Genomic DNA, 23765 nt, shown 5'->3' on the forward strand with positions numbered 1-23765 from the left:
AGGTGTGCCCAGTATAACCAGGCTTTGGCAAAGAGGCAATGCATAGCAAATACACTGACACGGTAGGGACCCAGGGAGTGACACCTCTTTCTGACTCGCACATACAGTAAAAGGGATGCCAAACATGACACTACCAGTGCTTTACCATGCATAGGGAGTGTACTATTTGCATCCAACATAGTCAGCCCTCCAGCACTGTCCTCAATACTGGCCCAGCCACAAGGTAAGTCTTCCGATCAACTGCTGAATGGAGTGGTATGTTCGGTTAGTTGTATCTATGGTATGGACATAAGCATGCAAGGGAATCGAGTGGCTGAATGGGATGGCAGCAGATAGTGGACACCTATATGGGCAGCATGAAATCCATAACAAATACTGGTGTCAACATACTAGGCAGTACTAGACAAGGTGACAAATTCCACTGCAGTACATGTGGTGGGCCAAATGTCTGTCCATAGAGCACACACATGCATGTCAGTGAGGCTCACATACCCAACACCAGCCTCACCCAGCAGGACAAGTGTAGATGACCATAAAGAAAGGCTGGGCTAAGACCTCCACTTGATGGAAATGGTGAACATTCCCCCTCCAGACCTACACAAACAGACTACAACAGGTCTGGCAGTTGTATGTTAGTTCAGGGGGGTAAGAGGTCTGAAACTGAAAAGTAGGTCAATAAAACCTAAGATCTGTCCTCTGCTGATATGCCTGCAGTCTGCATGGTAGGTCAGAATACAAAATGAAATGGAAGCCAACAGAGTACCTGAAATACCAGTATAGTCATAGCAAATGTTTAAAGTCATCAGGTGTGCCTCCCTCACACAATCCTATGTAGAAATGCAGTAACATGTACATGTGGGTTTAATAACAGTGGAGCACAGATTACCTGAGATGGCCCAATTTACAGGATAGATTGTTGCATGTGTACAGTATGCAGGGGTCCATATATTAGGTTGTTGTGTGCTCAATATTGTCTGGAAGTGGTCAGCATGTAGGCATGGAGGGTTGTGTCTCGGTGGCCTATGGCCAGTACTGTTGATGACAGGGGCATGTCTTGGCAACTGCAGTGCCAACCACAATGCAACCACAATGCTTCTCAGCAATATCCATGTCAGCAGTCGTCCATACTTACTGTCCAGATGTCAATATCTGTCACAGTCTGAAAGATGGACATGCCATGAATGTGGGCCCAGACATACACACAGTACACAGGTGGAAGTACCCTATATAGAGTACATAAAATGTAACTGTTAACTGCACACACCTTTGGAATTGTACATACAGGTTAGCAACACATTAGTTGTCTGTGTAGTATGGAATACTGATGTAGTCTGGACAATCAGTGGCAGACCACAAAAAGCACAGTTATGAAGTAATGAGAGATTGCCTATGTCCCTGCACAAGGCAGCATAAGGGTAATGTCCCAGGTATATGTGTGAGTCAGCTGCAAGAAGCTTTCATATCACACATGCACTCAGCTCACCCCACCATCAGCCACAGGTTTTTCACAGGTCATATCCTTGATGTTGGGAATGAGTACAGTATGACCCCCACTTCTGTATGGAAATACCCACAGAATGCAGCATGCTGAAGAGGTGTCCCATGCAGGTGTGTCCCTAGCTGTAAGCAACACCTTTCCAGTATCCAGACCAATGGATTAATATGGACAGGAACTATTGCCATTAACACCTCGCACACTTATCCTGTCATCCCAGGGGAATCCAGTGGCTCGCAGCCAGGTAATGTAGGAGTGACAGAATGCACTGGCCTGCTACAGATGGCCTGCATCAGTACCAAATGACCTACACTCCTCTGTCAAAGACCTGTGGCTCACCAGTAGTGCCAATGTATGCTATCTCATGGGGTCCCAACTAACAACATAACACAGTCAACAGAACACAAATGCAAGGCCATGTTGACAAATCCCAGTAGCATGCCCACCATGTCCTACTGCATGAACTGTGGACCATCCCCTAAATACCTCTGGGATGAAGGAACAACTATAGGGCTAATTCTCAGATATCACTTGCATAATGTTAGGAAGAGGATAGAATCACAGAGTGGAGGTGTGTAGAAGCATGGACATCATGGAGTGTGTGAAGTCTGAAACTCTAATGTGTGCCCATACTACCCCTGCCTGTAAACCCAGTAATGAGTGGCTAAAAACCTGCTCATAAACTACAATGTGAAGGGGAACTGACCAGATATATGAGCCCTGCCTCTGGTTAACCTGGGTGAATCTGTACAGCTGAGAGGTATAGCCACAGCAGGATATGGCCATTCTGTTACGTCGATATATGTACAAGAAGGAGATCCTCAGCCACCACAGTACCAAGGTGCTGGACCATTTACACAGACCCATCAACACGTGTCTGCAGCTACCCGTCCAGAAAAGAATATGTAGGCTACAGACCACAATACTGGAGACAGCTTCATTCATCTTGTCTTTCCCAGGAAATAACTGTGAGCAAATAAGTATATCTCTCAGTAGTTGATGACATAATACATCACTGTGTAAAACAGTACATATGTCTGAATATCTCTGTTAACACCAACTATGTAACACAAGGAGCACAGACACAATAGTTACAGTATCCCACTATCTGTCACCCATTGTGACTCCATATTGTCAACCTGTCTACAGATATCCTGCAGAAACAGGTTGCTAGCTGTGGGTGTAGAGCACCAAACCCTGGACTGGAGTACAACCTACCTGGAATGGATTCACACAATCAATACAGAAGGTCATACTGGGCATGCGCCTACACTTAGAGAAATGAAGCCCATGTCTGACAACACAGTGGACTATACATATCTATCAGTCGCAGATATCTGTCCTCACACAGAACATTGTACACCATCCATGCTTTGCACAAACATTGGATATGAATACTCACACATATCCAAGGCCAGCACACTATAATATGTCAAACACACACACACACACACACACACACACACACACACACACACACACACACACACACACACACACACACATGTGGGGAAGAGAGAGAGACAGACAGTGACAGAGAGAGATTTCCATCATGAAGCCTGTCCCACCCACCACACATCCAATTGGCCAATATCACATTTTATGCAGATGTCAATCACTGTAGACATTGCTTTTGGTAGCCCTCAGCCCTATAGTGTATGTGGTGCTTGTGATAACTGTGTAACATGATAGTACAAATCAGTATTCATCTAGTATTTGTATCCCCAGCCCTATCAAATGTAAAGTTGTGTGTGACTGAGTGTGTGTGTTTCCAGAGGAATGGTTTACGGCCCATTCACACACACTGCACTTCCCATTGCCCATGTTAGCACTTCTGCTGATGTCAGTCACCTTGAAATAACCTTCTGGTCAAGTTTCAGCTCTATAAGCTGTATGGCGCTTGTGATACATGTGTAATACTGTAGTGTAGAAAGCTAGTTAGGTAGGAGTTCTAATCCCAGACATGGCAACTATGAAACTGTGTGTTTGCATGTGTGTGTGTGTGTGTGTGTGTGTGTGTGTGTGTGTGTGTGTGTGTGTGTGTGTGAAGATGAATGATTTTGAGACCATTGACAGTCACCACACCTTCCATTGATCTACTCTAGCATGCCTGCTGATGTCAGTCACCTTGAAATAACCATTTGGACAAGTGCTATCCCCTTAAGCTCTGTGGCACTTGTGATAACTGCATAATGCTATAGTGTAGCATACTAGTTGGGTAGGAGTTCTAATCCCAGACATGGCAACTGTGAAACTGAGTGTGTTTAGTGACAGAGTGTGTGTGTGTCTTTGAGGGTACCTGATTTTGTGGACATTGACACTTACTACTCTCCTATTACCCCTCCTTTAGCACTGCTGCTGATGTTATTCACCTTCAAAGATACCTGTGGAGAGGTATCCAACATATAAGCTCCGTGGTGCTTGCCACAACTCTGTAATGTTATAGTGTAGCATACTAGTTAGCTAGGAGTTCTAATTCGACAGATAGCAACTGGGAAACTGTGTGTGTTTGTGTGAGAGAGTCTGTGTGTCTTTGGTGATACCTGATTTTATGGACATTGACATTTACTACTCTCCCCTTACCCTCCTTTAGCACTGCTGCCGTTGATGTTAGTCACATTCAAAGATACCTTGGCACAGCTCTCCAACATGTAAGCTCCATGGTGGATGCCATAAATGCAGAACAATGCAGCAGCAGTAACTACATAGGTATGAGTTTGAATCTCATCCATGCCAAGTGTTTGTTTGTGCACATATGTATGTCTGTACCTCAACAATTTTGGCCCCATTTATACCCAGTACACATCTCAGAGTCTGACTTTAGCAGTTCTGCAGATATCATCCACCTTAGAAGTGCCTGTTGCCAACCCTAAGCTATGTAAGGTCAGTGGTGCATGTGGTAAATGTGTAACATTATGATCTGTAAAGATTGTTAGATAGAGATTTGAACCTCACCCCTGGCAAATGTAAATGTGTGTGTGTGGGGTAAAATTATTTTTGGGATCACTCACCCGCTACATCACCCAATGCATGTATTTACAAGGGCTGGTGATGTTCCTCACCTTTGAAGTACCTTGGGACAAAATCCATCCTATAAGCTCCATGGTATGTGTGATAAATGTGGTACACTCCAGTAGCAATACATAGCTAGGTAGGGGCTTGAATCTCAGTGCTGGCAAGTGCCCGCGCGCGTGTGTGTGTGTGTGTGTGTGTGTGTGTGTGTGTGTGTGTGTGTGTGTGTGTGTGTGTGTGTGTCTGTCTGTCTGTCATTAGTATTCTGCATGTAGGTTGCTGTGATTGCATAATAACAAGATCCATTGTGCAGTGCGTTTTGCTAAATTATTATGTTGAGGACCTAGTATATGCCACAATGTCCATCTTACAAGGACAACAGACGTCAAACACCTGAGAGGTTGGTGTAGACAATCCATAGCCCTACATGTGACATTATGGATTGGTGAACAATATAGGCAACCTTTCTATTACTCAGAGAATACTCTCCACCCATGTCTCCTACACAAACACACTTGGCTAGGCAACAACCACTATATTGGTAGTTCCCTGCATATTGCCTCACAGATAGTAACCATGGTGTGAATTCAAGTGGACTACATGCCTGTTGACCACAACAGTGCCACTGACATCAGAAAGAACTTTGATGTGTTACATCTCCTGCATGTGTGCTATCCAGCAAGTAAAAGGACATGGCACCCTGTTCCATCCTCTCATGCAAATAAATGTGTATAGCGGCCTTTTTGCTATGTTCCCCACTGGATGCCTGCAACAACTGTAGAGTTTGCAAATGTAACCCACAAAGGGAATACCATGCCTTATACACATGCCCTGTATGAACAGATGCCACTAACTCCACTGAATACCCATATCATGCTGGCAATGTTGGTGCAAGCACAACCTCAGATACATAGCCAGGTCTCACCAAATGAGGTCAGGAATGCTACATCGGAAGATAACAATCTGTCCACACAACATGCTCCAGAGATCTCAAGTACACTTCCACATGTCAAAGAACATGAGTGTGGGACATGTGCACAACCCAGACACTGTCTGTGTTATGGAATATAGATCACATACATGGGAAGCAGTGCACATCACTGCCACCCACAATAGTACCCCAGATGAGTGGCTAGTGAATACAATACCTACCCCTGGGCTCACTCCAGGAACTACACCCCTGAGCCACACTGGGGACTATTGTCATGTGGCCTGATGCTAAGGTATTGGCCTAGCCTTGTACCGCCTCCAGGCCCATTCACCTACTACACACCTGTAAAGCAATGAACCCATGCAGCTCAGTACTGGCAAATGTGGGTGTGTGTGTGTGTGTGTGTGTGTGTGTGTGTGTGTGTGTGTGTGTGTGTGTGTGTGCGTGTGTGTGGGAGGATGAATGATTTTGAAGCCATTCACACTCACTACACCTCCAATTGCCCTACTTTAGCACACCTGCTGATGTCAGTCACCTTGAAATAATCCTTTGGTCATGCTTCAGCCCTCTAAGCTCTGTGGTGCTTGTCATAACTGTGTAATACTGTAGTATAGCAAACTAGTTAGGTAGGAGTTCTAATCCTGATCCTGCCAACCATGATAATGTGTGTGTTTTTGTGAGAGAGTGTGTGTGTGTGTTCCTTTGTTGACACCCGATTTTGTAGACATTTAAACTTACTACACTTCCCTTACCCCTCCTTTAACACTGCTGCTGATGTCACTCACCTTCAAGGATACATTTGGAAAGCTCTCCAACATGAAAGCTCCGTGGTGCATGCAATAAGTGCCTAACACTGTAATAGCAATATATAGTCAGGTAGGGGTTTGAAACTCAGTACTGATAAGTGTGTGTCATCAGTATCCTGTGTGGATGTTGGGGTGATTGTGTAATGACAGGCTCTATTGTAGTGTGGGCTTTGCTACATCATTATATTGAGGACCTATATGTCCCAATATCCACATTATAAGGCCAACAGTTTTCAAACACTGTAGAGGCTGTTGTAGACAATCCATAGCCATAAATATGTACAGCCATGTGCAATTACTATGTGACAGTATGGATTAGTAAACAATATAGGCAACCGTTATAATACTCAGATACCACTCTCCACCCACGGATCATACACAAACACGCTTGCCTCTTATTCCCTTCCTTTCTTACTTTGTCTCTGTCTCTCTCTCTCTCTCTCTCTCCCTCTCTAGTGGATGTGGAAAAGTACATCTGTTTTGCATAGGCAGCAGCTTGACTTTTGTATGTAATGCTCATGATCAGCTGATGGCTTGTGCATGAATTGGAGTCTCCCACTTGATAATTGCATGTGTAACAGCTGTGGTATCATTCCTATAGCCAATTGCATGCAAACACACTCCTATAACTAAGCACTTCATGTGGGTGTTGGCCCTTTTCTTTCACTGTCAGCAGGACTTCATGTGGATGTCGGACAAACAGCATCACAGAGGGTATTTGAAAATACCTCTTACAACATACCCTGTGGAAACAGGCCAACAGACAGGAGGGGGTGTTCCAGACATGAGGACAGAATGTAAGTATTGCTGTTCTACATTTGAAGTTATGTTAGTTTAACAGGGTTTGTGTGGATATGGCTGTTATACATGATTTAAAGTCTGGCATGACAGTGTTATGTGGTTGAGGAAATTCTCACATGTAGGGCTATCTGCAGACTGGCCAGAGTTTGGAATCTTAGATGTGGTGTGTTACTCACACATTTCCTATCTTTAGAAATGCAGTAGCATACTCTGATAATTGCAGTCAGTACATGGTGCCATCCATGTGAGTTACTTGACTTCATATCCCTCAGAAGAGATATGTCACAACAAATCCTGTTACACCAGGAATTTTCTCAGTTTACCACAGCAATATGTCAATATTGGCCCTGTGTTTGTGCCTCTGTCCCCCAAGTCTGTCACCCTTTGTCCATATGTCATGCAATAAGAGGTGCATACATACAGTACATCAATATTTACTGACATCATTCCTGATATCAAGCCAGTCATATATCAGACTGCTAGACATGTTATGTATAGTAGGCCTTATATTTGAGGACAAAACCTGGACATTCTATTGTACAGTAGTGAGGTCAGTGTACTTATGGTGATTGTTGACAGAGTGTCAGTATTGTGTAGCAGTGTATTGTGAATATGTTACTTGTCCTGTGAACAGACTGTGGTAGATGTCAGTGTTCTTGGTCCTGTTCTATCTGATGTTGAATGCTGCTCCAGTTTCTGATACCCTATCAGTGAATATGTTTGTAGGGCCAGCCTGAGACATGTCCCATACCACAGTCCGGCATCAGACTACACTGTGAACTGGGCCAGTATATGTAGGGGAGTGTGTGAGTGGCAAATATGAGGATGGATTTATTCACATAGTCCATATACTGTACTATTAATTAGGCTTACCATAATGTGACTGTGACTGTGTTGAGATTGGTTGTCTGATTGTGGGTATGTCAGAGCATTATCATAGGTTTCATTGAGTACAATATCCAATGTGGGGTGTGGGTGCTGGGTATACTGTCTTTACACCATGGTACCCCCAGTACATGTCCCACGGTCCACTGTATGAGGACCACTGTCACCATCAATCATACACATAACTGAGTACAATATCCAGCCCAATGATGCATGTGCTATGTGCAAAATCTCTGTAACAGAATGGACTCGCTGACAAGGCAGTTAGCACTGCTAAACCCAGGTCTGTCAAATGTGTCTATGACTGTATGTGTTTGTCAATGTACATATGACAGTATGTCATACTATGTATTGTTCATTAACACCCAGTACATCCCCCATTACCATACTGTACAAGGCCTGGTGATGTTCTTCACTTAAAAGGAAACTCAGGACACACCTCACCCTTAAAGCTCTGTTGTGTGTGCAATTAAAGCCAAACACATTAGTAGCAATAAGTACCTAGGTAGGAGTTCTACTCTCAGTGTTGCCAAGTAAGTGTGTGTGTATGTGAAGGGATCTACTTCAGTTTGAAGAAAATATATGTCCCAGGAGATCACTTGTCTGAGAACTAACTGGCTAAAGGTAGCATTTCAAAGCAATCATCTTGTGGAAATGCATTCAAGCAAAACTAGTAGTGGATCTGCACATGCCCTCTTCCCCACTGTACAGCTGTACAGTGATACAAGCGTTGGTATATATACATGGGTGTGGTTGTTGTGGTCACAGCCACCCAGACTGGAATTATTGTTGTGGGCATCCCCCGCTTAGTGTGCTGTTATACTATACAGTTTGTGTTAAAAGGTTAAGTAGTTGTTAATCACACTGTGTAGTTCTACGCCACCCCACACCCTCCAAAGTGGGGCTGTGCCACCCACACCAGCACACCTATGTTTACCAACTCCAGGATTGCACAACACTGGAGAAGAGGACATATACCCTGTCAGTACCATAGTCAATGACATTAAACTGGTGAACTGATTATTTCCTGATGTGATGATTTGGCAATTTAGTCTAGGTGGAATTACATAGGCCAAAATGAGTTCACTGCAAAATGAACTACATCAATGTGAACAGTATTCTTTGTGTATTGCATGAACACCAAAGCGTGTGTGTGTGTGTGTGTGTGTGTGTGTGTGTGTGTGTGTGTGTGTGTGTGTGTGTGTGTGTGTGTGTGTGTGTGTGTGTGTGTGTGTGTGTGTGTGTGTGTGTGTGTGTGTGTGTGTGTGTGTGTGTGTGTGTGTGTGTGTGTGTTTCCGGACATTTGGTGTGTGCCACACAGTACTCTTACAATTGTCCACTGTAGAAGAGCTGCTGATATCAGCCACCATGCACTCACCTGTATACACCCCTCAGACCTATCAGCCATGTGGCACATGCAGTAACTGTTATACAGACCTGTTACCTGTGTTCAACTTTACCCGGGATATGACACGGTCAATGTGTCACCACAGTGCTACAACCGTTGTAGAACAGGACAGCAGACCAACATCTTGCTGACACATGGGCACCTAGAACACAAACAGAATACATTATGGAGATCACAATCAGTCAGTGTTAATAACAGCTATAGTGCATTATGGCTGGACAGCTACGCACCCTGACATGTAAGCATTAATCATTCCAGCTGAAAACACGTTAAACAGCATTACATTGTTAAACCTCAGGACATTCACCCTGTGCAGCAGAACCTTATTGGAATGTCCCTACATTGATGGTATGGATGACAGGGATGTGACACAGGTATCATCATATGCACAGGGTCTGTTGCAGGTTTGCCAGAGGCCTAGGCTGAGCTGTTTGGTTGGCAGCATGTGTGTGGGTTGGGGGGGTTCTTTATTAAATGGGCTGTGCAGATGTGGTGTGTGTAGGTATGGAGGTGCCCTAGCTGTGTTGGTGAAGTGTGTGTGTATGTATGCACACGTCTGCCATGTGGCTGCCCTATACAGGGGTTTGTTGGACAGCTGCAGACTGTAAATGGCAGGGTGTACAGTTCACTGTCTCCCGCCATGGACACGGGAACTGTGCCTACCAGGATTTTCACGGATACTACCTGGCAGAAGCCCAATTATGTTACTTTCCCCTGATGATGACAATTGTCCACTGGGTCCACATTGCCTGCTGTGTTGTGGTGTGGACAGCCCCCCCCCCCTGCAATGCTGTTGCTGGTACTGCCACAACAGGAGCAGCCATGAGTTGTTGCACATCCACTTAGACGTCCACCTGTTGGTGTTGCTGATTTACGTCCACGTGGCTGCCACCCTACTCCGACCACATGCTCTACCACAGACACCACATGGTCGAGGATTCCCACCATCTCACCGAACCATCTATCCAGGACCTCTGCAAAATAACGGTGGGAACCTGCAAGATCACGGATGTTGTTAAACACAGAAGAATGAGTAGCGCTCTGGATCCTCAGACTCTGTCTGGTGTAATGTTCCATATGTGCCTGTGCCTTCATGAGGGCTAAATACATGCATCTGGTGACACCTGCTGGGGCCCTTCTGCCAGGGGCATGATGGCCAGCAACCCTCCTATGAGCACCCCTGTACATTTGCCTGTGTGGCACCTTGCTGGTCATCCGGCTATGGCTGTTGTGTACAGGCACACTTGCCATAGTCCTCACACTGTCCTGTCCCATGCCACCACCCAGCAACTGTCCCTCAACTATGGCCACTGGTGATGGGGTATGTATGGGCATTGAGACTGTGTGTAGGGATAGGTGTACAAAAGCGGTATGTCAACTGATGGCACAGCTTCACCTCCTGACAACCCTGCTTGTGCCTCACCATACCTATAATCAGTGTCATTATCTCTATGGATACTTACATCAGTTTGCCTGCAGGAGGGACCCTGACCCACCTTGCCTCCTGTGAGGGGCAAACAAAAAATGTAATTTAAGACCTGCACATTATGGTTTGCCTCTACACACACTCACACACACACACACACACACACACACACACACACACACACACACACACACACACACACGCACACACACAGGTGAGATGGCATAAAGATATTATACAGACCTCTCATTACCCAACCTTCAATATGCCTGACATATGGTACTCAACAACATGCACTGCAGCCATACTCAATCCTTGATACCAACATTATACATCTCTGTTATGCATGAGTTGTGTTAGTAGGTGATGCCCCTTACCCTGGAACACACTGCACCCATGTACACAGTATTACTGTGCACCTGTATAGCACACTGGCATGTACTGTGCACCATACCTCACGAGTGTACACACCATTGCTGAATGTGTATATGTGCATGGCAGTTATGTTTGCTCTGTTCTCACAGCCCCTTTGTGTTTATCTGACACATACCTGTGATGATATGAAGACTGATGTCAATAGTTAATGCCTGACCTCTGATTTGCAGATCTCATAATCAACAGTGCATGTATGAGCAATAAAATCCGATTGTACTAACAACCTTTGAAGATTAATGTGGATATGAGGAGTGTACACACCCTTGTTGACATACCAGCCTCTTCCATTGTATGCAATGGGGCCACAATGCTGCATATGTTAGCATTGCACACACCTGATATGTGACATATAGCCTGTGCAATCCGGTGCAGTATCAAGCAAATTTGTTAGTCATGCAGATGCTGAATGAGATGCATACAATATGTTCATTGCATAAGTGTGCACACCCTTAACACAATGGCTTGTTGCAGCACCTGTTAAGTGAACTACAGCAGTCACTATTCCTGGAATGGGTATACTAGCCTGGCCCATCTCCTCTTGCCATTACTTGGTCACTCCACCCTACAAATGTCCCCCAACTCTGTCAGATTGCAAGGTCAGCTCATGTACATAGCCTTTGGAGGTCACATAGTGGCTTCACTATTGCTGTGGAGTTAGGGTTATGTCTGACACAATTCATGACCTTTAGTGTGTTCACATACAGCCATCCATAGCATGCTTTGGATGTATGCTTCAGTTTACTGTTGGGTTTCAGGATGACACCCTTCCCCATCCTCAGCCTTATTGCAGATGTTTGACAACTATAGGCCACACATGAGTGTTATTTTGCAGTGTTCCAAATTCCAAATGCCATGTCTACCAGCCTAGTTCCTGCTAATGAACAGCAAACCTAAAGGTGTACACAGGCACCTGCAAGGTAAAATGGGGATGGTGGCCCTAAGGTGGAGTGAGATGTTGCTTGGGCACCACATGTATCTTTATGAATACTGTCTGTAAGTTTCAACCTTGGTCTCATGACACCATCACGCATTGCAACACATGCCTTTGGGAGACTTGATGTTAGCATATGCTATCTGTAGAGAGCCCTGGATGATGTTGCCTGTGGAACAACTCTTCCATCTGATTATCCTAACCCATAGGCCACACTTATGCAGATTCCAGGTGATTGTTGACACAGGTATTGCACAGGCAGTACTTGCTAGACATTCCTGCAAGTCCCTCAGTGTTGCTGCATGTTTCTGCACAGCCTCCATGACCAGTTTGCAACATGTGTTGTCATCTGTTTTTGGATGTGCATCTGTTTATTTTGTACATTAATGTTGTCCCATATTTCATACACACATACATGACTGTCTGCACTGTTTGCCATGGTATATGCAATGGTGAGGTAAGGCTACTCTTCCCATTCCTGAGTGCTACCTTTTGGATATGGGTTCCATTTCATGGTTTGTAAAATGTGTGCAAACCACAGCTGCCTCTGTTGCAGGTGAGTTGGCAAATGTAATGGACATACTTCTTGGACAGCAGACCATTACTTGGTGTGACATTGTGGCTCTGTACTTGATGGAAGGTGTGTACTCAAGAAGAGTGAATGCTGTCAGTACCTTGCAAGCTGCTTCCACAATATGTTATTTGGAGTGTGTGCATACATATGCTTCCAGTGTATGTTAAGGTATGTATTCCCCATATTTGTTGCCCTAACATAGAATTCCATATTACACACTCATTGCTCATGTTAGGATCACATTACAGGTTGTAAAAGGTGTGGAATGTGGTTTTGTGATTTGCCGTTGTTTAGATCACAAAACAGTTGCCATTGTAATAGTGGTGTATACACTGTTGTAGCTACTGTATAAGGGTAATGTTTCAGACATGTCCCTACTGTAGGCCATTTGTCCCAACATTATGTTCATCTCTGTCAACACATCTTGCACTGACAGGTTGTTAGGTATACTGCAGGACCCTTACATACCCCTCAGATATGCCACCATGGTGACCACTGTGATGCAGTGCAGTTAACAGCAACAATAAGTGAGCATGTACAGTATGCATTATGGGTAGGTGTGTTAAAGGTGTGCATGGCAAATAGCATGGCCATAACATGGCCGATGTATTGGCAAACCTGAACAAAACAACTCCATACTCACTAGCTACAGGCTGCTGCCCCAGTTGTATACCAGAGGGCCCTAAATAGTTGTGCTAGAGATGCAATGTCAGTAGCCACACCTGTGGCATTGGTAGAGGATGGGAGCAGCATTTCAGCACATCAGCAGAACAAACCCACAATACTAGAGATTATGCACATCTGTTCATTACTACGCTGCAGCAACAGACTAACTTATTTGACATATGCATGTTGATACTTTACTGAAAATGGATAAGCATCAGTAGTCTCCTAATGCACCCTGGGGCCTTACCTGCATGGTCCTCGTCCATTGTGTGGGTGGCACCCACCTTCACAATGCTGTCTTCAGCTTGCTGGCTTGACTAGTGGGCAGGTGCCCCAAGGCTGGTGAGGAGCTCCTCAGCATGTGTCGGTGGGGCTGGATGGCATAACCCCCACCTGTGGCAAGCTGGTCCCGCCTAACTGCAGCAGCATGCTGACAGGCATGGCGGATCTGATCCATGCAGCAATGCTGCACCTGCTCATAATTTCAGTTGTGCAGGCCATCGTTTACCCTGTGGATGAGCTCGTTCCACAGGCCAGTCCTCTCTTGCAGATCCTGAGCCCTGCGTCCAAAGAGGATAGCATGATGGACTATGAAGAACTGGATTATAGCATAATTTTCCAGGGGTGTGTATGCCTGCAGGCATTCCCAGAACATTGTATCTGGAAGACACAAACAGGAAAAAAGGTCAGAGGACCTCATACAGTTGTCTATGTGCATATCAACAGTGGGTATTACTTGCAAATAATACAGACTATACCATAACACTGTAAGCTATCATGGCTTGTACATCTTGCATTCACTCCTGGCCCTGACCTGTCCACTTCCCCCAATGTTAGACACTTAATGGCATAATCCACTACACACCATTCATTTCTGTGTAGAGGGATGACAGTGGCCATCTTCCATGTGGATGATGTGTGGATGGTGGCATGAGTGTTTTGACTGTAGTGCATGATGGGACTGTGAGCACATGCCTGTATTAATGTAGGAGGCAAACTGTGATGTTCTCATGCCCCATGGAGACTTGCTGTTGTTGCCATCAGTCGGCATATGTCCATGTTCACCATTGATGTGGGCAGGAGTGTGGGTGATGTGCATATCCTCCTGTATTACTGTTGTGGACAGGGTGCCACTATTCCCACCTATCCTGTCTGATGCAGGTTGCCTGTATCCATGGCATGTGTGTATGAGGTGTGCTTTACTCCCAGTTCAGGTTGACTTGTGTTACTGGCTCTGAGACTGCATACATATGTGTAGACATGGTTGCAACTGGTCTTGGTGGTTTGCATATGTCTGATTTCTAGTCATGCTCAGCCTTTCAGGAGGTCACCTGTGAACCTACATACTTGTTCAGATATAGGTGCACTTGCTTCCAAGTTGAAGTCTGCACCTATGTGTCCCTGTACAGCCACTATAGTAACCTATTATGTGCTTTGTGTCTTGGTGGTGTCCACCAAGGAGGATTACTCTATCGTTGGTGGAGGATGGTTGAACAGGTCAGGTACTGCTGATTCCATATAGCTACAGTGGATATGAAGTGTATACACCCCTGTTACAATGCATGGTACTTGTGCAATTGGAACATGACCCTATAAAAGCACATGTCAACACAATCCCCACCTGTGATTTGTCCTATAGCTTGCTCAGTTCAATAGGGAACATAACCACCTGTCTTATGGGAACATATAGATTCATAGGTGTGTACTAGGCTACTGGCCCTGGAGCCTTTATAAGCCTAGCCCATGGGATTACCTTGGCATCATGCCACCTGACCTTAGTTCCCAGTGCCTCTGTTGAGTAAAGTCACTGCAGTGATCCCTGTGGTGAATTTTCTATTTCCCATCCATTCATCAAGATTTCACTTGAAGAGGGCCAGTGAACTTCCCTGCTTGACATGTATAGGAAGTCTATTCCATAGCATGGGCAGTCTATGGGTTATGAACCTGTCCCTCCAGCATATGGGAAGTAATGCTCAGTACAGTACACCAGATGAATGTGTGTGCACACCCTTACACTGGTATGCTGTGTAAACACCTGCTGAGATGATTACAGCATTCATTTGTCTTGATTTGCACTCTAACCTCATATCACATCTTCACTTGACAATGGTTGCTCACCTTCCATGAAACAGCTTTGTTTCTTTTTAAATAGGATTTTACATGTTATGGGTCACATTTGAGGTGGGAAATGTTTTGACATGACTTCCTGTGGTCTTTTTAGCATACAGCACACAGACCTGGCATTCCAACAGGGGTGTGTACACTTTGATATCCAGTGTATATGGGTGTTGATATAGCTGTTAGTGGTAGACATGGATAGTGGGTGATAACACAGGTGTACACTTCTCTGATTACTATGTGATAAGCATGCCTACTGAAGTACCTATATCAGTGTCATGGCAATGCAACAATCAGTAGCAGTACACATTTTATTTTGTTGTATGCAGTAACAGTGTGAATGTTGTCCCTTTACCTTTTGTCTATGGATGACATCCTTCCTGTGTGTGGGCAGCGGTGTTACAGACAGCAGGTAGCTATACCTCTTACAACAGGACTTGTGGACACAGGCCAACTACATGTTGTATAAGGTTCCAGACCTAGAGACAGTGTGTGAGTATTGCTGTTATATGCATTGAATACTGCTATTTTACAGGGTTTGTGTGCACATGCTAGTTTTGCATGGAATGCAGTCTGTCTGCATAGCTCTCAACTGTGGGCATATCAAAACGATGATCAGAAGATTGGCTGTTATGTTTTTTCTGTCCCCCACACAGGTCTTGTCCCTGATATATCAGTGGCATTCTCTCCATTCATTGCTATCAGTACATGGCAACATCCATTTGTGTTTCTCACTTCATATTCCTGAGTAAGGGGATGTTGCAACCAATCCTGTAACACCAGAAATTTCACAGTGTATAACAGCAATATTTCAAATATGGCCCTGTGTTTCAACCTCTGTCCTCTACCTATATACCAGGCTTTGTCCAGATGTCATGCAGTAAGAGGTTGATAGGTCTGGTCTATTATTATTTAGTGCTGACATTCCTGCTATCATTCCAGTGGTGTTGTGGACTCCCACACAAGTTCTGGGGTAGGGTCCATATATATGAGGGCTACAGCTGGCCAAAACATGTGTGACCCTGTACAGTCTGGACGTTGGTGTATAGAGAACACTGTTATATGCCCTTGTAAGACATTTTGTGGGGAGGGGTATTAAATGTTTTTAACCTAGGCTGTTACAACATGTGAGAGATATCAGTAATAAGAAACATTAAGGAATATGGCTGTACATTTTCATATGCTTCACCATGGGAACAGTGGTGGGCTAGAACTTACTGTCTTGCACACAGTTACACAGTTCTGTTTGTCAGTGTGATAGTGACGTTTTAAGTTAAGCATTGTTATGTAACGGATACATTTACATTGTGACAACAGATACTTTTCACCCTAGGGGGTTGAGTACAGTGTATAATTGGAGGCTGTTGAACTACATCTGTAATTAAGTGTTGATCGATTCTCATCTTCAAGGCAAGTGTGTTTTTCACTGTTGTACTACTTAAAGGCTTTAGCCTAGACAGCAAAGTATGTTATGTTTTGCAGATTACTATATCATATGTTTTCTTTGAGAGTTGCATTAATCGGTTATTATGTATTTCAAACACCTAAATGCAATAAGAAATGGCATAAACAACTGAAATATTACACAAATAAACATCTATATGTATGCAAACTGAGTGTGGTGTCATGTCCTTTGCATTGTGTGTGGGTATGTGTTTCATGCAGTAATTCTCATTTGTAGGAAAGAATCAGACACTGGCCATTTGAAAAGGTGGCAACTGTAGGAATAATGGCTGTTTGATATGCTGTGCACCCTCTATATATACTCTCTCTCTCTCTCTGTATATATATATATATATATATATATATATATATATATATATATATTTATACATGTATGTATGTGTATATGTATATATATATATATATATATATATATATATATATATATATATATATATATATATATATATATATATATATATATATATATATATATATATATATCTGTGAGTATGTATCATTAGCATGTTTAGCGCATCCACTTTGTACATTTCCTATGGTAGACTGTTCTGTATGATATGTTAGAGAAATGATTCCAACCTCTTAAAGCTAAGATGGCTTACTGGCAACTTGTTGTGGCTGTGATGTGCAGGGTCCTGTGTTCAAGTCTTGCAAGTGCTGCTTATTTTGCTGCAAGGCAGATCAGTTCAGCTATGGACGAAGGGATAATGGCAATAATTACAAGAGATCCCTATTTTGGGACCCTTCAACCCCATTTACAGTGCCTTTGGTCAGGTGTTTTGCAGTGAGAGGTTCAGAGTGTGGATCCGATGTCCGAATGCAATATATGTATATATATATATATATATATATATATATATATATATATATATATATATATATATATATATATACACACACACACACACACACACACACACACACACACACACACACACACACACACACACACACACACACATATATATATAAATACATTTTCCCTACTGTTAAATGACTGCTGCATGATATGTTTGTGAAAACATCATACATGTCTACAGCTCTAATGGCTTAGTGGTAACTTGCTGTGCCTATGGTATGCAGGGTCTTGAATTTGATACTTGCAAGGGCTGTTTTTTTTTTTTTGTTGCTGGGCAGAACAAGGGCTTTTGGATACAGAGTGATTAAGGCACATTTAAGCAGTTGTAAGAGGGTTTTTGTGGAGGTAAGCAATGATAACTTCCGGTTAAATATGCTTACAGACAGCCTAAAAAGTGCTTAATCTGTGTAGGCATTGCTTAGCACCACTCAAACAGGCTTAAACCCGCTTACTACTGCTTAAAAGTGCTTACTCCCACTTACCCCCACACTAATTTCTTTAAAAGAAAAGAAAAAATGGGTGACAGGAAAGTGGTGAAAAGGGGGGTACAAAGAGGAAAGACAATAGGGAAAGTAGCTAGGGATGTGCAGGACAGGTGTAAGGAAAGTCCAATACTGTCCATTTCTTCTACAGCAACAGCTATGCATTTATACTGAATGTGGAGGTATATTTGGACACTCAAACCTCTGAGAGAGGGATGAAAACAACAATAATGTGTTTTGAAGCCAACTAGACCAGATTGCATGTGTCCAGTGGACACGTGTGTGACATGGACAGCAATGTATGGGGCGAACGTTTTTGGGGGGAACAGATTGCCCTTTTTTATTTTTAAGGTGAGATGTTGTGTTAGGATAGTAGGTATATTTGGGGAGGTAGATTGGGTAGGAAGACAGACAAGACAAGACAGTATACAGGGGTGGTATATGACTCACGTGGGAGGGTAAACACCTTGGAAGGGGAGGGGTGTTTGGAAATCGGAAGCCCATGAGCTCCCAAATGGAAACAGTGGGACTGAGGTCCCCACTCATGGGCAGTCACCACTGTACCTTCAAGGCCCTGAAGGTGGCTGTGCTGGGAGCTGAGCAGGAGGGGCAGGCTGACTCTCTAAATGCGCCACATGGCCCTCAAGCTGGTATAGCAGATCTCCAAACTACCTTTGGAGCTCGCTACGCACCAATCTCCAGACATGAATTCGGGTGACAGGATCCTGTCCATGCCCACTCCCAGGTGGGGGGTGAGCCCCATCCCCTGAGGCAGTTCCACCTGAAGGTGGTGTAGAACCAGTGGACAAGGAGGTCCCACGGTGGGTCCCAGAGAGGCTGAGGCTCAGTGCCATGGCTAGATGAGGTGGGAGAGGTGGGTCTGTTGAGACCAGCCTTCCCAAACGTGCTATGGTGTTGCAGTTTTAGAACATTTGTGGGTTAGTGATAGTCAACATAATCCAGGATTAGTTATAACACCATACATAGATATTCCCATTAACCCAAAACACCAGATTTGGAACAGTTGCATAGCAAACAGAACACATGCATATATGGAACCACAGTGGCCATTACAACAGTATGCAGGTTACATTGATAACCAATGATAGTATTTCAACATGGACATTAATGGAAAAATATTTCAATATTTGTTGAACAATAGGACATATGTCCCAACAGTAGGTTTGGTGTAAACATACCCATTGATTTGTGTGTTTAGATTATTGTTGCAGATATGATGGGGGGTGTCAATTAACAACTTATATATCCTTGCAGTACTCAAATTAATGATCATTGCTCTAATCATTACTCTACAGGTATTATTACAATACCCTATGGCCTTGGTTTGGGCAGTGGTATGTTTGTACACAGTGTATACTTCAACTGTCTTATAGCTAAATTCTACGTCTCTTACCTGGTAGACCTGTGGATGGAATGTTTTTTTAACACTACTTGATTGTTTCTGCACATATTCCCAGACTCCTAGTTGTAATTATGCACATACCTCTCAATCTCCTAATGCACAACATCTGGACAAAGCTTGACAACATAGGGGGTACAAATAGGGACATATTTTGAATATTGCTCTTATAAACATTTAGACAGTTGCTGGAGTAACAGAATTTGTTTTAATATAAAATGTCTGAAGGATTTGAAGTCTGACACTCAAATGTATGTCATTATTTGGTGACTACAATCCTGAGATCATCCTACTGATTTGCCAGGAAAAAAGAAGAACAAGCCAAAAATATGAGCCAAATATCTGGACATTCTGGGAAAATCTGTACAGCTGAGAGGTATGATTATGCATACAGCTTACTACCACTGCCAGGATTTGAACCATGACTCTATCTGCTAAAATAGAACAATTTCTGTTTCATCAGCGCGAGCGATTTAGACACTGGTGTCTGTTCCTTCAGTGTTTAAGTCTCTCTTGGTTGTACATTCTGAACTTGTAATTACAATAGTCTTATACAAACATTCTTAGACATATTTTTATGTAGCACAGTGTGAGAAACCATGGTTGAAACAACAGTACTATTCTGATATCAGATGTTGGTGAATGCTACATGTCAGGCCATATAATACCAGAGTAAACATTACCAGTCCAGGATTTAAATCTTTCTGCCAGGCAGTTACAGTTTTCGTACCTGACAGACCTGTGGGGGGAATGTTTGTTAACACTACCTGACTGTTTCTATGCATATTCCCAGATTCCTAGTTAAAATTATGCACATACATCTCAATCTTAATGCACACACTCGGGGCAAAGCTTGACGACATGGGGATACAAATAGGGACATATTTTTGAAAATTGCTCTTATAAACTTGGAGAGTTGCTAGAGTAAGAGGATTTGTTTTAATATACATTTTCAGAAGGATTTCAGGTCTGAAAATCAAATGTGTGTCATTATTTAGTGACTACAATTCTGAGATCATCCCAGTGATTTGCCAGGGAGACAGAGGTACAGGCCAAACATATGAGCCAATTATCTGGCCATTCTGTGAAAATCTGTACAACTGAGAGGTATGATTATGTGTACAGCTTACTACTACTCCCAGGATTTGAATCATGGCTGTGTGTGCTAAAAACACAACAATTTGAGTTTCATCAGAGTGAGCTATGTAGAAAATTCCCTCTGTTCTTCAGTATTTTCTGTCTACGTGTCTCTTGGTTATACAATCAGACCTTGTACTTACAACAGTCTTATACAGACATTCCTAGACATATTTATTATGTAGCACAGTCTGGGTAACAGTGGTTAACACAACATTACTATTCAGAGACTGCAACACTAAATGCCATACAATACCAGAGTAAACACAACCAGTCCAGGGCTTAGAACTTTACTGCCAGGCAGTTACAGTTTTATTGAAATATCACCTATATGGGACTATTACTGTCATATTGTCTGGTTTATTCAGTACAACCCATACACAGTTTTTATACTACTAGGTGACTTTCTACAACTTTATATTTATTTGGTATGACTACTACAAGCAGGATTGTTATTCACCAGCCTCATGACACAGCCTTTGCAACCTACTAGCATGGGCTTCCTGATTCACCGCCCCCTCAGCTGCAGCTGTGAAGGGAATAGAGAAATATTTAGCTATACCTATCCATCACATACACAGACTATACTTTGGTAAACAGTTATTGATATGAATAGTTGCACACTGCTGAGACATCAGCCCTCTGTGTTGCTTCTTGGACCCACCCATCCAAGAGCTCCCTCTTTCTCCGCTTCAGGTCAGCATAGTGGTGCCAGACCTGCTCACCAGTCCAAGGGATACTAGTGGAACTGGTGAGATCACAGGCGAGATGGTCCCAGGCTTCCGCTTTTTATTGGGAGCCCTGGTACTGGCCCTGCAGAGTCTCTCATCATGGTTATTTATCAGGAGTCCTACCATGACCTTGGACTCCTGTATCCACCAGCGCTGCACCCAGAAGTGCATTCCCTCGCCAACACCTGCCATACTGCCTACAGTGGGAAGCTGCAACCAGTTATGAGCTGTATTCCCATCTGCGGGGTTTAAATACGGCCAATTTCCCACCCTTTGCTGTGATTGGATGGTTTTGAATATGCTGAGCTAAGCTAAGCTACGATCAAACCTGCTTAGCTAAGGTTGGCAGTGCTTAAAGGGACAGGTTCAGCACTGCTTACCAAAGGGCAAATCCACTTAGCTGGGCTACTCATTACTTAGCAGTCATATTTACACAATGCATATACCTGGTAAGCAGAGCTATGCAATGCTTAGCATGGTTTATTTTTTATTTTATAGACTATCTGCTATATGGGATTGATTCATCATTCATTACATATTATAAATTTGTTGTTTACTGTCCCTGACATCCCCCAATGTGCTTTCATTACATTTATTCATGTATGACTATACTGTATGGGGCACTTGTGTTTATATGGGGGTTTCACAACTTTATTAAACTGACACCTCACATCTGGACATACTACAGTACTCTGGTTAAGAAATATGTGTTATTTAGTAGCTAATTATAAAAATAAATGTTTTTGTACTGCTTTCACATGTAAAATGCAAAGTGGTACCTGGGGGTATTGAACCAGGAATGACTGCTTATAAAGCATATGTTTTAATCACTACACTATTGCAGTACTGCTTAAGTAGGAATGTCTCTTGCGATTTAACTTCTTGTGCTGTTTAAGTTGGACTAAGCATAGCTAAGCCACGGGCACAACTACGCAGCTATGCTTAAACTTCATTGCACGTTTAAAAAAAATTACTTGTGTTATTTTATTTGTACCCTTCAGAATATCCATGCTAATGCTGAACCTGTTATTCTATCGACTTTCTGCTTTGTGGGACGATTTTCCCTTTTGGCTTTGTCCACATTCCTTACTCTGACAGGTTGGGAGGTGTGCGCTATGTACTTATGCTAAGTGTGTTATTCTATCAACTGTTGCCTTGGTAGGGGCAATTGTCCCTTATAGCTTTCACCAGATTTCTTATCCTGACACTTTGGGGGTGTTACAAGTGTTCTTGCTCATTTTAAATTGCTGAAAGGCAATTCTGGAGTGCAGGGGGCATGTATATTGTGAGACCTCTGCTCTCAGACACACCCACTGCGATTGTACATGGAACCGTGTCCATTTTAGAGCACGGCAGAGCACCTTCATACATATGCATGGCGTGTTGCTGTTCTGAACAGGAACAGTCCCTGCCATGCAGGAATAACTTATTCTTGCATGACTGCTTGCTGAATCTAGGGAAATGTCTTTGTATAATGTCTCCGTGTTGCCCTTCTGAGTTTATGTGATATCCTGGGGCTTTTTTTGATGTACTACACATGGGACTTGTGCTCCCATGCTTATTCAGTACATCAAGGCTGTGAAAAGGTAGCAATGGAGAAAGGAAGATCTGCATTGCTTCTTCTTCTTTGTTATGATCAATAAAAATAAATAAAAGATGAACCCGGGAGAGAGTCGGGACAGACAAAAATAAAAGGATAATCGGGTACGTTTTTTAAGTTTTGTAGAACGTACCTGATTATCCTTTTATTTCTGTCTGTGCCATCTCCTGAATGAAAAATGTCTTCAGTTGTGTTTGGTATAAAAAAAAAAAATACAAGATATACTAACGGGAAAAAGTCCGGGCAACCAGACTTTTTCCCATTGGTATACTCTCAGATTTACAATGGGCATGCTCATTGGGCTGGCCAATCAGCTTGCTCATTTTTGAATGTTAATGGTCAGTCATTGTATAATTTAGATTATACAATGACTGGCCATTAACATTCAAAAACAATCATGCTGATTGGTCATCCCAACCAGCATGCCCATTATAAATCAAGCATATACCAATGGTTCCCCAGACTTTTTTCCATTATTATATGCTATAACATTTTAAGTTTTCTTTACCATAAAAATGAAAAGTAATAATAAAATTAGAAATTGAGACAGTCTGGAGATACGAGAGAGACAGTATGGAGAAAAT

The sequence above is a fragment of the Protopterus annectens genome, chromosome 1.part0, assembly GCF_019279795.1.
Source record: "Protopterus annectens isolate FY-2018-M chromosome 1.part0, PAN1.0, whole genome shotgun sequence".
Taxonomy (NCBI): Eukaryota; Metazoa; Chordata; order Ceratodontiformes; family Protopteridae; genus Protopterus; species Protopterus annectens.